At 38.7% G+C, this 14,622-nt stretch overlaps 1 long non-coding RNA gene across 1 annotated transcript; it reads right to left on the reverse strand.

The window, feature by feature from the left end:
• Positions 1-10,755: 10,755 nt before the first annotated feature.
• On the reverse strand, positions 10,756-12,547 carry LOC142950772 (uncharacterized). Its single transcript, XR_012954501.1, has 2 exons — positions 12,193-12,547; positions 10,756-12,008 (listed from the first exon to the last, which is right to left on the reverse strand). It is a non-coding gene; the product is annotated as an uncharacterized LOC142950772 (long non-coding RNA).
• Positions 12,548-14,622: the final 2,075 nt, after the last annotated feature.

The raw sequence follows: 14,622 nt of genomic DNA on the forward strand, positions 1-14,622 counted from the left end.
CTGAGTCATTCATGAGAAGAAACAACATCTCACTACAACATCAACTAAACGTCCTCAACAGATTAAACTGGAACATATTTCACAGATCCTGTAAGAAGGAAGTGTAACGACAATAATCAGGTTCTTTTTAGTCCAGGAAACTTCTACTGAATCAACTCACCTGTGACGTTGAGGTGACATTTCTTTGATCTCCAACCAAAACCTGTGGTCACACCACACTGGTAAAGACCCGAGTCAGCAGTCCTGAGTCTGGACATGTGGAGTCTGAGTCGTCCTTCTCTGAGGACGTCTTTGTCAAACTGGACTCGTCCTGCAAACCGTTCATGCTGAGACTCTGAGACCTCGACACCTTCATGAAGTTGAAACAGGACGAAGGGTCTGAGATCAGTTAACATCTCACAGAAGATATTAAGGGACTTGAGGGAACCGTCTGTTCTGGTGGTGAAGGTCCATTCCAGAGTGATGTTGTGGTTCTCCTCTGCCTGATAGGAGCTCTGTGTCACATTCACTACTAATGATGCTGTTGAGGAGACAGAGAGGGAGAGTGAGGAGCAGACAAACAGCTTTAACATGAGAGCCTTTAAACTGCATCTCTAGATGTTCCTGTGGAGTGTTTAGTGATGCTTCAGAGCTGTAGTGCTTTAAACATACAAAAGTCAACTCACCACAGACACAGGAGGTCAGGATGAAGAGCAGCAGGATGCAGCAGGTCATCTCCTCCCTGTGAGAGGAGACAGAGGTGAAGAGTCACCAACACATCACATCAAGGTGTTGGAGGTCCACATCTACAGTCTGTCTCTACATCACAATACTCCTTTGTGTTCATCATCCTGCTCATTACACACAACTGATGACACAAAGCCTTGATGCCAATGCAGCGTCAATGTGAACTACAACCACAGCTAAAGCTGGTTTCCCTCAAGACGTTTCATTCATAGTCAAATGAAATAAGTATAAGCTGCAGTAATATGTTTCAAGACAGCGCCAGATGTTCAACACTGCAGGAAACAGTCAACACGTGTCTCTAAACACTACAAGATGTGGAAAGACCCGCCTGTTGCCTTTATCAGCAAGTAGTCAAATAGAGGCAGAGTGGGCCTGTCTGTCATATAATATGTGAACAAGTACTCAGGCGCTCAAACTGGTTGTTGTCGTTTAATCACTCGTCTCACTTTTTGTCTCCCCTACACGACGTGTTTACCATCCAGAGTTAGTTTCACATCTGATAACTTAACGGTAGCTCTGGGCAGTAATGTTTCACCACTCTGGCTCTGCTGCAACTTCCCCAATCTCATACTGCATGAATGCTCACTTATGGTTTTTCCCTTCGGACCGTGTTCCTCAAACATTTCTCTCATGTTTCCTCCAACACATCAAGCTTCTTATTGTCATCAATCACACTATGAACATCTATGCACCAACATTTATAACAAATACCACACAGAGAACACACACAACCTCATGTTGTTGTTGAAAAGTGTAATTTAAATAATACAGCTGTTTTTAATGGATCAGGTTTTATTCTGATGTCTTCAATGCATCACATCTTTTTAACTGTTCTTCACTGAATGAACCACCACGTTATTACCCTAAACATCTTGTCTAATACATCAATCCTCACATAATGAATCTGTACAATAATACACAGAAGTGATCATAACTTTATTTTACCGCAGCATTCACTCCCAACACCAAACACCTTCATCCACTATGAGATCAGACTTTAGACTGTTGAGCTCAAATCACTTGACACCGTATTTTACTTTTGAAATGTCACTTTTACATTACTTACTGTTTTACTATCTGTTTACATCATCTGTATACCACACACACACACACACACACACACACACACACACACACACACACACACACATATATATTTATTTGTATATTAACTTTACAGTATTTTATTTCTTGGATTACCATAACTTTTTATATTTAATGAGCATTGTTGGAGAAGCTCATGAGATCTAATTGTCTTATTATCATCTGTTAACATTATTATTACTGCAACTCAGTGACAGCACCACTCTGCACATATAAATCTGTTCAACATGATGTATATGATAATAACACCAACATTAACACATGCATTCATTAATTACCTCGTACGTCTTCAGTCGTGTAAAGAAATAAAGAGACAAGATTCTCCAGTTTAGGTCTGAATTCTTCTCAGTGACAAGCAGCACGCGAGGAGTCGATGCGCAGATCTCTGGACTGACATTGAGGCCAGTGCAGCTTTATATACCGAGGTAGATGACTACGGTCTGAGTGTCTGCTGACTTGACCGCAGTGGTAGATGCTGCCCCACATTGCCATTGGTGAGTGAGAGACCTGTCATTGGAACCGAAATCCGTTTCCTCTTTATAACTTCTCATTACACATGCATAAGACTGTGCATAAATCCGTTTTCGTCACGCCCACAGACCGTGAGAGACTTGTCATTGGACCAAATCCGTTTTTCGTCACGCCCACAACGGCTGCCTGACAGGTCTCTCGCGTCACCAGGGTGTGATGGCGCAATAATAACAGGTATTGCATAGACTCCACACTGAAGGATCGAACCCAGACCTCTCTGTCACCCTCTCTCTGGTTGTGAGGTCACAGTGCTAGCCACGACACCACCGTGCAGCCCAATTCCTCAAGTTATAAAATATAGAAATACGCAAGAAACAATGACAAACATTTTAATGTTTGACATTAAATTGATCAGATCAGAAGTCAGATGACTCATATAAAATAAAGTCAAAGTGTTCATCAGTTATATTTAAAGAGCCTGACCTGTTTAAATGATCACAGCTGTAACCTGCAGACATAAAGGCTCCCTCTAGTGGTCTATATCATTAATACAGTGTTAACTCAATACAGTGAGAATGACGATCAACAACAGTAAATAACACTTTCAACAACAATAAAAGGTCATGTATGTATATATATATAATAATAATCTGCTGCTCATTCATAAAGCGTCCAGACCTCTCAGATGGTTCAGGTCTGTTTACTGTTGAACTCTTTAATCGTCTTTCTCTGTTTCTTTATAACATTCTGTGTTTCCTTTATGAAAACACTTTGCATTGCCTCATCAGATAATTGCTTATTTGTTATTTCCGTTCTTTAATGCTGCGGGATTTGCAGTACTAACATGTGTTCGTCCTCTACATGGTACTAATAATAATATATCATAACTTTAGAGGCTTACAGTTGAAAGACAATATTGCAAATCCTGTGAAATCTGGTCTTTTAAACATCACCGTGTTTTAAACCTCTTTCAAACGTTGAAATGCTCTCAGTTCAATACTTCACCTCCACCTGAGGAACACAAGAGACATTTACAAGTCACCTCATAGTCACTGATTGTTACTCACAACTGTTTACAGACATTTAAATAAATAGAAGAAGACTGCAGTAAATGAATGACGTCATTTATTAACCAGCGGTAGATTTATAAAGAACTGAGGGCGGCTCAACAACATTCTATTTATGTGTTCACCGTTAATGTTTCACATGAGGAAGTAGGAGGAACCAGACGTCTGCTGCACGAGGAGCTGCATCGTGTTGCTCCACTTGAAAGTGAAAGTGATGCTGAAGTATCATCAGAGTGTAGTTTTGATATAAAACAACATGTAACTGCTCTTATGAAACAATAATCAGTTCTCTTCTGAACTTGAGATTTGTTGCATGTTAACACGACTGATCAACTGTTCACATCTTCCTCGTGCTGCTTCAGTTCAGTTGGTTCAGATCAAACGTTCATCGTCTCACATGAACTCACCACACGGTGTCATTAATGTGTTTAAATATGAAGCTGTAGTTTAACCTCACTGTGTTTAATCCTGTCTGTTACTCACCGTCTTTCATCCATCGTCATTATTTTAACTCACTGAGTCCAAAATAACTTTCAAAAGACTCAAACGACTTACAGCACAAACAATATGCTGATCTTTCATTATGTTCATAAAGTCATAATGTATATTAGTGGGATTCATGAGGATATGAACGGATAAAGAATCATTTTGTTTCACTTTATTTGTATTTATTTTGAACAATGCAGTGAACAGTAAATATAGCAAACAGTCAATAAACTAATTCTCATTATAAAAATAATATCAACATCAACTTTACATTTATGGAAAGCAGAAGGAAACAAATCTCCTCATATAGTCTCACACATTAATTAAAACCATAACCTCCATATTCATCATACAAACACAGAACATGCAGCTCAACTCAAAGGACTTGCAGCACGGTGCACTTCTACCTCAGAGGGAAACTATTAAAACATTCATATTTTTGGATAAATGTTCCTGGTTTTGTTGCACATTCAGACAGTTTCACATCACGAGTAAATGTGCTGTGATGGTGTTCAGAGACGTGAGAGCTGCTGCGGGTTTACAAGCAAACAGTCTGCTGGTAGAACAATATAAAGGTTCATTTAATAGCATTAATACATATGAGCTTGACTTTAAAACATATACACAATGAAACAATGACCGTAAATAACAGCTAACTGTAACAGACAAACATCAAAGATGAATTCATGCTCCTCAGCAGTGTTTCAATACAAAGAACAGACTGATGGTTTCAGATCTAAGATGTAGACGACAGTAATGAACTGATGAAGAGTCCCATCAGAGTAATGAACTGATGAAGAGTCCCATCAGAGTAATGAACTGATGAAGAGTCCCATCAGAGTAATGAACTGATGAAGAGTCCCATCAGAGTAATGAAGCAGAGCTCTGATTCCTCTGTCGTCTATCAGGCTCTGAGGTCACACTGCTGGACAGACAGTGATGAAGAGGAGGATGAAGGAGGAGATGAAGACCATAGATAACTCCTCTCACTCCACTACGACCAGCTGTGACTGAGCAGCTCATTCAGACATCAGATCATCACAACGAGACCTTCAGACGCTGCTTTGGACCCCCGACCTCTGACCTCTGAGAGACTAGACTCATCTTCGTCTATATGGAGAGAACATCTGGATCTTGTTCTCTAGACAGAGAGTGATTCATTGAATATTTTCTACACAGATAGTAACAAACACCCAGCAGAGTTACTACTACTATCAGTCCCAGTCCACAGTAGAGGACGATCCATCCTGGACTCTCTGCTTGTGATGGACTTCCTGTCGTTGAAGGATCTCTTCCTCCACTTGATGTGTTTGGTGTCTCAGGTTTGGGCCGATCCCTCTCTGCTGTAAAGAGACCAAACAAGTCTGAGTCATTCATGAGAAGAAACAACATCTCACTACAACATAAACTAAACGTCCTCAACAGATTAAACTGGAACATATTTCACAGATCCTGTAAGAAGGAAGTGTAACGACAATAATCAGGTTCTTTTTAGTCCAGGAAACTTCTACTGAATCAACTCACCTGTGACGTTGAGGTGACATCTCTTTGATCTCTCATCATGACCTGTGAACACATCACACAGGTAAACACCTGAGTCATCAGTCCTGAGTCTGGACATGTGGAGTCTGAGTCGTCCTTCTCTGAGGACGTCTTTGTCAAACTGGACTCGTCCTGCAAACCGTTCATGCTGAGACTCTGGAACCTCAACACCTTCATGAAGATGAAACAGGACTGGGGGTCTGACATCAGTTAACATCTCACAGATGATATTAAGGGACTTGAGGGAACCGTCTGTTCTGGTGGTGAAGGTCCATTCCAGAGTGATGTTGTGGTTCTCCTCTGCCTGATAGGAGCTCTGTGTCACATTCACTACTAATGATGCTGTTGAGGAGACAGAGAGGGAGAGTGAGGAGCAGACAAACAGCTTTAACATGAGAGCCTTTAAACTGCATCTCTAGATGTTCCTGTGGAGTGTTTAGTGATGCTTCAGAGCTGTAGTGCTTTAAACATACAAAAGTCAACTCACCACAGACACAGGAGGTCAGGATGAAGAGCAGCAGGATGCAGCAGGTCATCTCCTCCCTGTGAGAGGAGACAGAGGTGAAGAGTCACCAACACATCACATCAAGGTGTTGGAGGTCCACATCTACAGTCTGTCTCTACATCACAATACTCCTTTGTGTTCATCATCCTGCTCATTACACACAACTGATGACACAAAGCCTTGATGCCAATGCAGCGTCAATGTGAACTACAACCACAGCTAAAGCTGGTTTCCCTCAAGACGTTTCATTCATAGTCAAATAAAATAAGTATAAGCTGCAGTAATATGTTTCAAGACAGCGCCAGATGTTCAACACGACAGGAAACAGTCAACACGTGTCTCTACACACTACAAGATGCTGAAAGTCCCGCCCGTTGACTTTATCAGCAAGTAGTCAAATAGAGGCAGAGTGGGCGATTCTGTCATATGATATGTGAACAAGTACTCAGGCGCTCAAACTGGTTGTTGTCGTTTCATCACTCTTCTCACTTTTTGTCTCCCCTACACGACGTGTTTACCATCCAGAGTTAGTTTCACATCTGATAACTTAACGGTAACTCTGGGCAGTAATGATTAACCACCTGCTCTGGCACTGCTGGCAACTTCCCCAATCTCATACTGCATGAATGCTCACATAGGGTTTTTCCCTTCCTCAAACATTTCTCTCATGTTTCCTCCAACACATCAAGCTTCTTATTGTCATCAATCAATCAATCACACTATGAACATCTATGTACCAACATTTATAACAAATACCACACAGAGAACACACACAACCTCATGTTGTTGTTGAAAAGTGTAATTTAAATAATACAGCTGTTTTTAATGGATCAGGTTTTATTCTGATGTGTCTTCAATGCATCACATCTCTTTAAAAAGGTCCAGCTGGTATTATTAAAGATGAGCTCGTTGGACCTTTTCAGGTTGAAGATGAACTCAAAATCAACTCCCAAACCTACAGCCAGTTTTTAGAAGACACTTTCTTCAAGCAGTGGCACAAGAAATAGTCTGCATCTTTCAAGAAGACCATGGTTTTTATGCAGACAATGCTCCATCTCATGCATGGAAGTACTCCACTGCGTGGCCAGTAAAGGCCTTAAAGATGAAAGAACAACATGGCCCCCTTCCTCACCTAAACCCTGTGGAGAACTTGTGGGCACTTCTTGAACGGGAGATTTACGGTGAAGGAAGCAGTCCACCTCTCAGAACAGGTTCTGGGACGCTGTGGTTGCTGCTGCACAACAAGTTGATCGTCAACAGATCAAGAAAGTGACAGAATCCATGAATGAATCTTATTACTGTTATTGAACAGAAGGGGGGGGGGGGGGGGGGGCTATATTGGTCACTGATTTATTTTGAAATGTCAGAAATGTTTATTTGTAAGTTTTGAGTTCTTTGTTTATTATTCTCACTTTAACAACTGAAAATAAACAAGTGAGATGGGAAATTTCTTTTTCGTTTTTAATTTAGTTGCATAATAATTCTGCAGACTAATAGTTGCACATTAATTGTGCACATATTCTCCTCAGAAAGCCAAAACCTCACTCTTACTTTCTTAAATATTCAGGTTTGAGGTTTATGAACATCTTGGATTGACAGAGAGCTCTGTAGTTGTTCAATAATAAAATGAATCCTCAAAAATACAACTTGCCTAATAACTGAGCACACAGAGAGTCTATTGTCAGGTTATTGACTTCACTACAGTCTAAATGTAGAAGGGTTGACCCCATCAAGATTTTAAATGATTTACATTCTGGAGAAAAAATATCCACAATTATTGAAAGTCAGCGACGCACTTTTGCAGAGAAAAAAAGGAATTAACTGCATAATGTGTAAAATCCATCCATATATTCAATTATATTTACAAAACTAATATTTGCAGGAGTTGCTGTGGTAACAATATGGCGCGAGTTAACTAATTTGAACATTTGTGTTTCACCTAAAATAAAGTGAAGGCGTCAGCTTACCACAGACGCAGGTCAGGCTGAGAAGTGTAGGAAATTTGGGTTTAGAACTGTGCTTTAAGAAATTATAATAGTGTTTAACAATTCATAATTAAGAAATCATAATTAGAAGTGTCTTGGAATACATAATTAGAAGATTCATAATTGTAGAAGTGTTTTAGGATTTGTAGTTTTAGAATTTGTAGTTAGAAGTGTATCTTAGTAGCACCTTTATATTTGCTTGTGAAGGTTTTTGCCAAAAGTTGCAAATCCTTATCTTTATATAGAATGTTTACCATAGAAGTGTTAAGCCATAAAATACAGTCATTGAATGTTTTAAACTGTAAAGAATAGTATGTTGGGAGTAAGGGACAGATAGATTTCTAGATAGGCAATTACAGGTCATACCCGTGCGAGGGTCCTGCGAGGAGGAGGAGCCAACTGGATTTAGCCAATAGGAACTACGGACACGAGGGGATGTTCCGGCCTCTTGCTCCTGTACCACTGGGTGGGTGGTAACGCTTTTTGGGGTGAGCAGGTCATATTCGGTGTAACTGTAAATAATGTACTCCACTATGCAATTGTTTTAGCATGAGAGGTATTAAATGCTTTGTTTATAATTGAAACCGGTTCTCTTTGTGTAAGAGGCTGGATTACATGCGGTTTCCCCACAGTCTAGAGGTTCCATGAACCTAACAGAAGCAGCAGAATCCTGCAGAAGATCTTCTCCCTGTGATATAAATCAAGAGGGTAAGCAACAAAGTGCATTCAAGAACATGAAAGACACTTGACCACTGACTACATCCACAGTAGTCTTTGCAGATTCAGCACCCACATGTTCCCAGTTGGAGAGTTCACTTTGTATCCTCCACTCTCTCTTTCTCACGGTCACGGTGTTTCTCAGCAGCTATTCTGCCAACTTGAACACACCCTGCACAGCCTGCAGCTCTGACGTGTCCCTACATGCACACTAACTCTTACTGTCCTGTTACAGTGAGTATACAAATAAATACCTTAATCAGCACAGTCAGCTGTCCTCAACCCAAGACGTCCTCAGTATGTCAAGAAGTTCCAAGATGAGCGTTCACTCAGCCTTTTCATTGCTGCACTAAAGTAAAGTGCGTCTGTGCCCTCACTCCTCCTGCTCTTGCGTTCATTCAACGGTATTTGTTGCATCAACATCCGTGTCTCTGCACATGGTTTTTGTTGGCAGACTAAGCTCCTCCCACTATAAATAAACCGTTGATAATATCACCTGCCAGCATTCAACATTTGATCGAAAGTAGCCTACAAACCTGCAGGAAATAACCAAAAGGGAGTTTCCTGGCTTCACACAAAAAACCGGACAGGTACCTGGTCGGTAGTTCCCTGCCTGCACAGACACACATTGCCGTACGGAACTATAAGTGTTCAGTGTTAATACATATAAGCAATAGTACAATCATTATTATACTATGTGATTTGTGCAGATGTATCCGTATTCATTTATAAGGATGAATCTGCACAAATCAACAAAGGTGCAAGCTGCTTTTCCTTGTTGCGCTCTTTATAAAAACTCTACTTCCTTTCTCAGAGAGGAAACGCAGCAACTAAGTGTGAAGATGATGATGATGACGATGATGATGATGATAGTTCACAGAAACTGACTCTTCAACATGTTTATCTTGTTTTAGTCCACCACAGATAATCTGCTCTGTGTTCACTTTATTGAAATAAGACGAGATAGAACTTTATTAATCCTGAAAGAAACAATTACATGAAGAGTAAAGTAAATAGATGAAGAGAATAAAGTAAACTAAATTAAAATAAAATACATTTATTCTGAAAGCACGTTTCCTTCCGCTTTTAGATTCTACAAACTAGTTCCTGTTGTCTCGAGGAATTATTTTGAAGATGATAATCTGTCCCTCATAGTCTCTGTCCTTTGTTCTTTTCATGTGGAGCATTTGGGCTGTGATGTTTGTATAAATGGTGCTGCATGAATAAATAAAGTGGAACATGTATCTAGACTGTGGAGGAATGTCAGTCTTCCTTTTCTCTCCGCGTGTGTTCCTCCAGCACTTTTACAATTCCGTTTATTCTGAAGATTATGAAATATCACTTTATAAAACAGCTGCTTTGTGATTAAACATTAACTAACAGTAAACAGTGTCTAAATGTCTCTAAATGACGTCATTCATTTACTGAAGTTTTCTTTTATTTATTTAAATATCTGCAAAACGTTTTGAGTAACAATCAGTGACGATGAGGTGACTTGAATATTTCTCTTCTCTTCCGCAGGTGAAAGTGGCGCCACCTGGTGGCTGAAATAAAGTGCTGCAAACCACGAAGACTTTAAACATCTTCAGTATTTCTGAAACTATTTGATTTGAGTACAATTTTAAAACACTTTATACTTCTGTCCCACTACTTCTCAGAGGTACATATTGTACTTTTTACTCCACTACATCTCAGAGGTAACGTTATTTATTTGCTTTTTTTATGCATTTATTTTGTTATTTCTGCCTTTTAAATAAATAAATAAATGTATTATTCTGAAAAGCCCTTTTGACTCTGAACATTTTAAATTAGTTTGAAACATAAAAACATTACAATTGTTTTCCATCATGTGTAAATACACATTGTTGTTTATTTGTGTATATGTAAATGTGTTGTGTGACTGTAGGAGCAGAGAGGTGATGCTTTTTAAAGATGTGTTACTGATGATTGGTTCTATTTAGATTATGTTTCTGTTTGTGTGTAGAGACGTTTTAATAACTTATCTTCATATCTATGACCTCTAAACATTGTATTAATTAAATAATGTATCAAAATATAAAGTATATTAAAAACCAAAACATCTTCTCCATTTGTGTTATATGTGACAAATCATTCAGATCAACAGAACTAGTTCATGCAAAAGTCAGCTCAGTGAATTTAAATTAATTTGTTTTATTTAGAAAAGAAACATACAAATCATTCATCAACTGATTCTTCAGGTCGTTAAACTAAAGTATAGAAATACACAAGAAACATCTTAATGTTTAATTGATCAGATCAGAAGTCAGATGACACAAGAAGCAAAAACCTCACAAATAAAATAAAGTAAAAGTGATCATAGTTATATTTAAAGAGCCTGATGGTCTAATGATCACAGCTGTAACATGCAGACATAAAGGCTCCCTCTAGTGGTCTTCATCATTAATACAGTGTTAACTCAATACAGTGAGAATGACGATCAACAACAGTAAATAACACGTTCAACAACAATAAAAGGGTGTGTGTGTGTGTGTGTGTGTGTGTGTGTGTGTATATATAAAAATACATAGAAATCTTCCATCTGTTGATTCCTCAATAATATGAACACATTCATCACATAAATCTTTAAGTGCAAAAGGTTAATGTACAGAATAAATATACATGATAAACATGTGCAACATAACTTTTAATACTTTTCTACATCCTTCATAACATCACTCCTCGATATACTGATCAATATCTGAGCTTCTATTAGACACTGATGTCAGTATTACTTCTGATGAACTTTATTCTCTTCATCTATTTACTTTACTCTTCATGTAAGTATATTATATTTATCAATGATGTCACTATTTATTTTACTCTTAATTGTTATTCTATTGTTCATATTTTTGTATTATGTTGTTTTTTTGTCATTTTTCTGATGTAATCTTTGATCAAACTTATGTTTGAGTATTTCATATCAGATGGTTCAGGTCTGTTTACTGTTGAACTCTTTAATCGTCTTTCTCTGCGTCTATCTTTGTAACATTTTGTGTTTCCTTTATGGAAAACACTTTGCATTGTTGATATCAGCTAATTGCTCATTTTTTTTATTTCCATTCATACCTTAATGCTGCTGTGAATCCTCAGATATATGAGTCATACACAGATCCAGTGTCTCAGACTGACTGAAGTCCTCCATCAGACTCTTTTTGTACAAACACTTGAAGGCTGAACATCTCAGTCTTGATGTGTTTTAGATCGTGTATGTTCTGTGGTGCTGAGTAGAAATCTTGTTTTCAATGCAGAGAGCAAATTAAGACAAAACCAGTGCAGCAGCTGTCAGTCCCAGTCCACAGAAGAGGCCGATCCTTCCCCGACTCTCTGGTGGTGTTCCACTTTCTGTCGGTGGAGGATCTCTTCTCAGAGTTGTTGCTCTCGCTGCTGCAAAGAAACCAAAGAAATCTGTTTTATTCATGTGAAGAAGAAACATTTTCACTGAAAAGTAAACTAGATACAACAGATTAAGTTGAAACACATTTCCTAGAAAGAAATGCTTTATCTGTTTTTTATTCATCTGAATAAAGCTGCTTGAACGTGTTGAGAAAGTTCTGCTGAATCAACTCACCTGTGACGTTGAGGTGACATTTCTCAGAGTTCCTCCCATAACTTGTGATCACCTCACACAGGTACAGACCCGAGTCAGCAGTCCTGAGTCTGGACATGTGGAGTCTGAGTCGTCCTTCTCTGAGGACGTCTTTGTCAAACTGGACTCGTCCTGCAAACTGTTTATCCTGAAACTCTGGGACCTCGACACCTTCACGAAAATGAAACAGGACGAAGGGTCTGACATCAGTTAACGTCAGACAGTGGATATAAAGGGAGTTGGGGGAACGGTCAGTGTTGGTGGTGAAGGTCCATTCCAGAGTGATGTTGTGGTTCTCCTCTGCCTGATAGGAGCTCTGTGTCACATTCACTACTAATGATGCTGTTGAGGAGACAGAGAGGGAGAGTGAGGAGCAGACAAACAGCTTTAACATGAGAGCCTTTAAACTGCATCTCTAGATGTTCCTGTGGAGTGTTTAGTGATGCTTCAGAGCTGTAGTGCTTTAAACATACAAAAGTCAACTCACCACAGACACAGGAGGTCAGGATGAAGAGCAGCAGGATGCAGCAGGTCATCTCCTCCCTGTGAGAGGAGACAGAGGTGAAGAGTCACCAACACATCACATCAAGGTGTTGGAGGTCCACATCTACAGTCTGTCTCTACATCACAATACTCCTTTGTGTTCATCATCCTGCTCATTACACACAACTGATGACACAAAGCCTTGATGCCAATGCAGCGTCAATGTGAACTACAACCACAGCTAAAGCTGGTTTCCCTGAAGACGTTTCATTCATAGTCAAATAAAATAAGTATAAGCTGCAGTAATATGTTTCAAGACAGCGCCAGATGTTCAACACTGCAGGAAACAGTCAACAAGTGTCTCTAAACACTACAAGATGTGGAAAGTCCCGCCCCCTGCTCTGACTTTAGCAGCAAGCAGTCAGATAGAGTAGGCGGGTCTGTCATAGTGATTATAGGCTCGTTTGAGATAAACCTGACGTGCGCAGAATCGATCACCGCCGATCGGCGCACAATACATGCCGGTTAGATTTGTGTCCAACTTGCTCTGACGTCATGCACACTTGGGCAACGATAACCTCACGAGAGCGAGCGGCCGGATTAGATTTGACAAGAAACGCCACGTTTTGTAGAAAATCCTCATTTTCTGTGTAATTGTAATATTTAATGCTCGATTGTTGGCTTTTAGTCTCATGTTGTGCGACGAAGGTTTAATCTTAAAACATATCTTGTGTGAATGATAAGAATAACGCTTATTTATACATATCAAAACGCAGCAAAGTGTTTGACAGGCAGACATAAAAAGAATAAGATAGCATACAATGTAGGTACACGTGTCTAGGAGCAGAGAGGTGATGCTTTTTAAAGATGTTACTGATGATTGGTTCTATTTAGATTATGTTTCTGTTTGTGTGTAGAGACGTTTTAATAACTTATCTTCATATCTATGACCTCTAAACATTGTATTAATTAAATGATGTGTCAAAATATAAAGTATATTAAAAACCAAAACATCTTCTCCATTTGTGTTATATGTGACAAATCATTCAGATCAACAGAACTAGTTCATGCAAAAGTCAGCTCAGTGAATTTAAATTCATTTTATTTAGTAAGGAAAAAAACATACAAATCATTCATCAACTGATTCTTCAGGTTGTTAAACTAAAGTATAGAAATACACAAGAAACATCTTAATGTTTAATTGATCAGATCAGAAGTCAGATGACACAAGAAGCAAAAACCTCACAAATAAAATAAAATAAAAGTGATCAGTTATATTTAAAGAGCCTGATGGTCTAATGATCACAGCTGTAACATGCAGACACAAAGGCTCCCTCTAGTGGTCTTCATCATTAATACAGTGTTAACTCAATACAGTGAGAATGACAATCAGTAAATAACACTTTCAACAACAATAAAACGTCATGTGTGTACATATATATATATGTATATATATACAAAAATACGTAGAAATCTTCCATCTGTTGATTCCTCAATAACGAACACATTCATCACATAAAGCTTTAAGTGCAAAAGGTTCATGTACAGAATAAATAGATATGGTATAAACATGTGCAATATAACTTTTACTACTTTTCTACATCCTTCATAACATCACTCCTCGATATACTGATCAATATCTGAGCTTCTATTAGACACTGATGTCAGTATTACTTCTGATGAACTTTATTCTCTTTATCTATTTACTTTACTCTTCATGTAATTGTTTCTTTCAGGATTAATAAAGTTCTATCTCGTCTTATTTCAATAAAGTGAACACAGAGCAGATTATCTGTGGTGGACTAAAACAAGATAAACATGTTGAAGAGTCAGTTTCTGTGAACTATCATCATCATCATCATCATCATCGTCATCATCATCTTCATCACACTTTGTGTCAGAGGCTTTAACATACTATTGTTATGAAGC

This window comes from Anarhichas minor, unplaced genomic scaffold (assembly GCF_050575085.1).
Source record: "Anarhichas minor isolate MPS153535 unplaced genomic scaffold, ASM5057508v1 ptg000016l, whole genome shotgun sequence".
Lineage (NCBI taxonomy): Eukaryota > Metazoa > Chordata > Actinopteri > Perciformes > Anarhichadidae > Anarhichas > Anarhichas minor.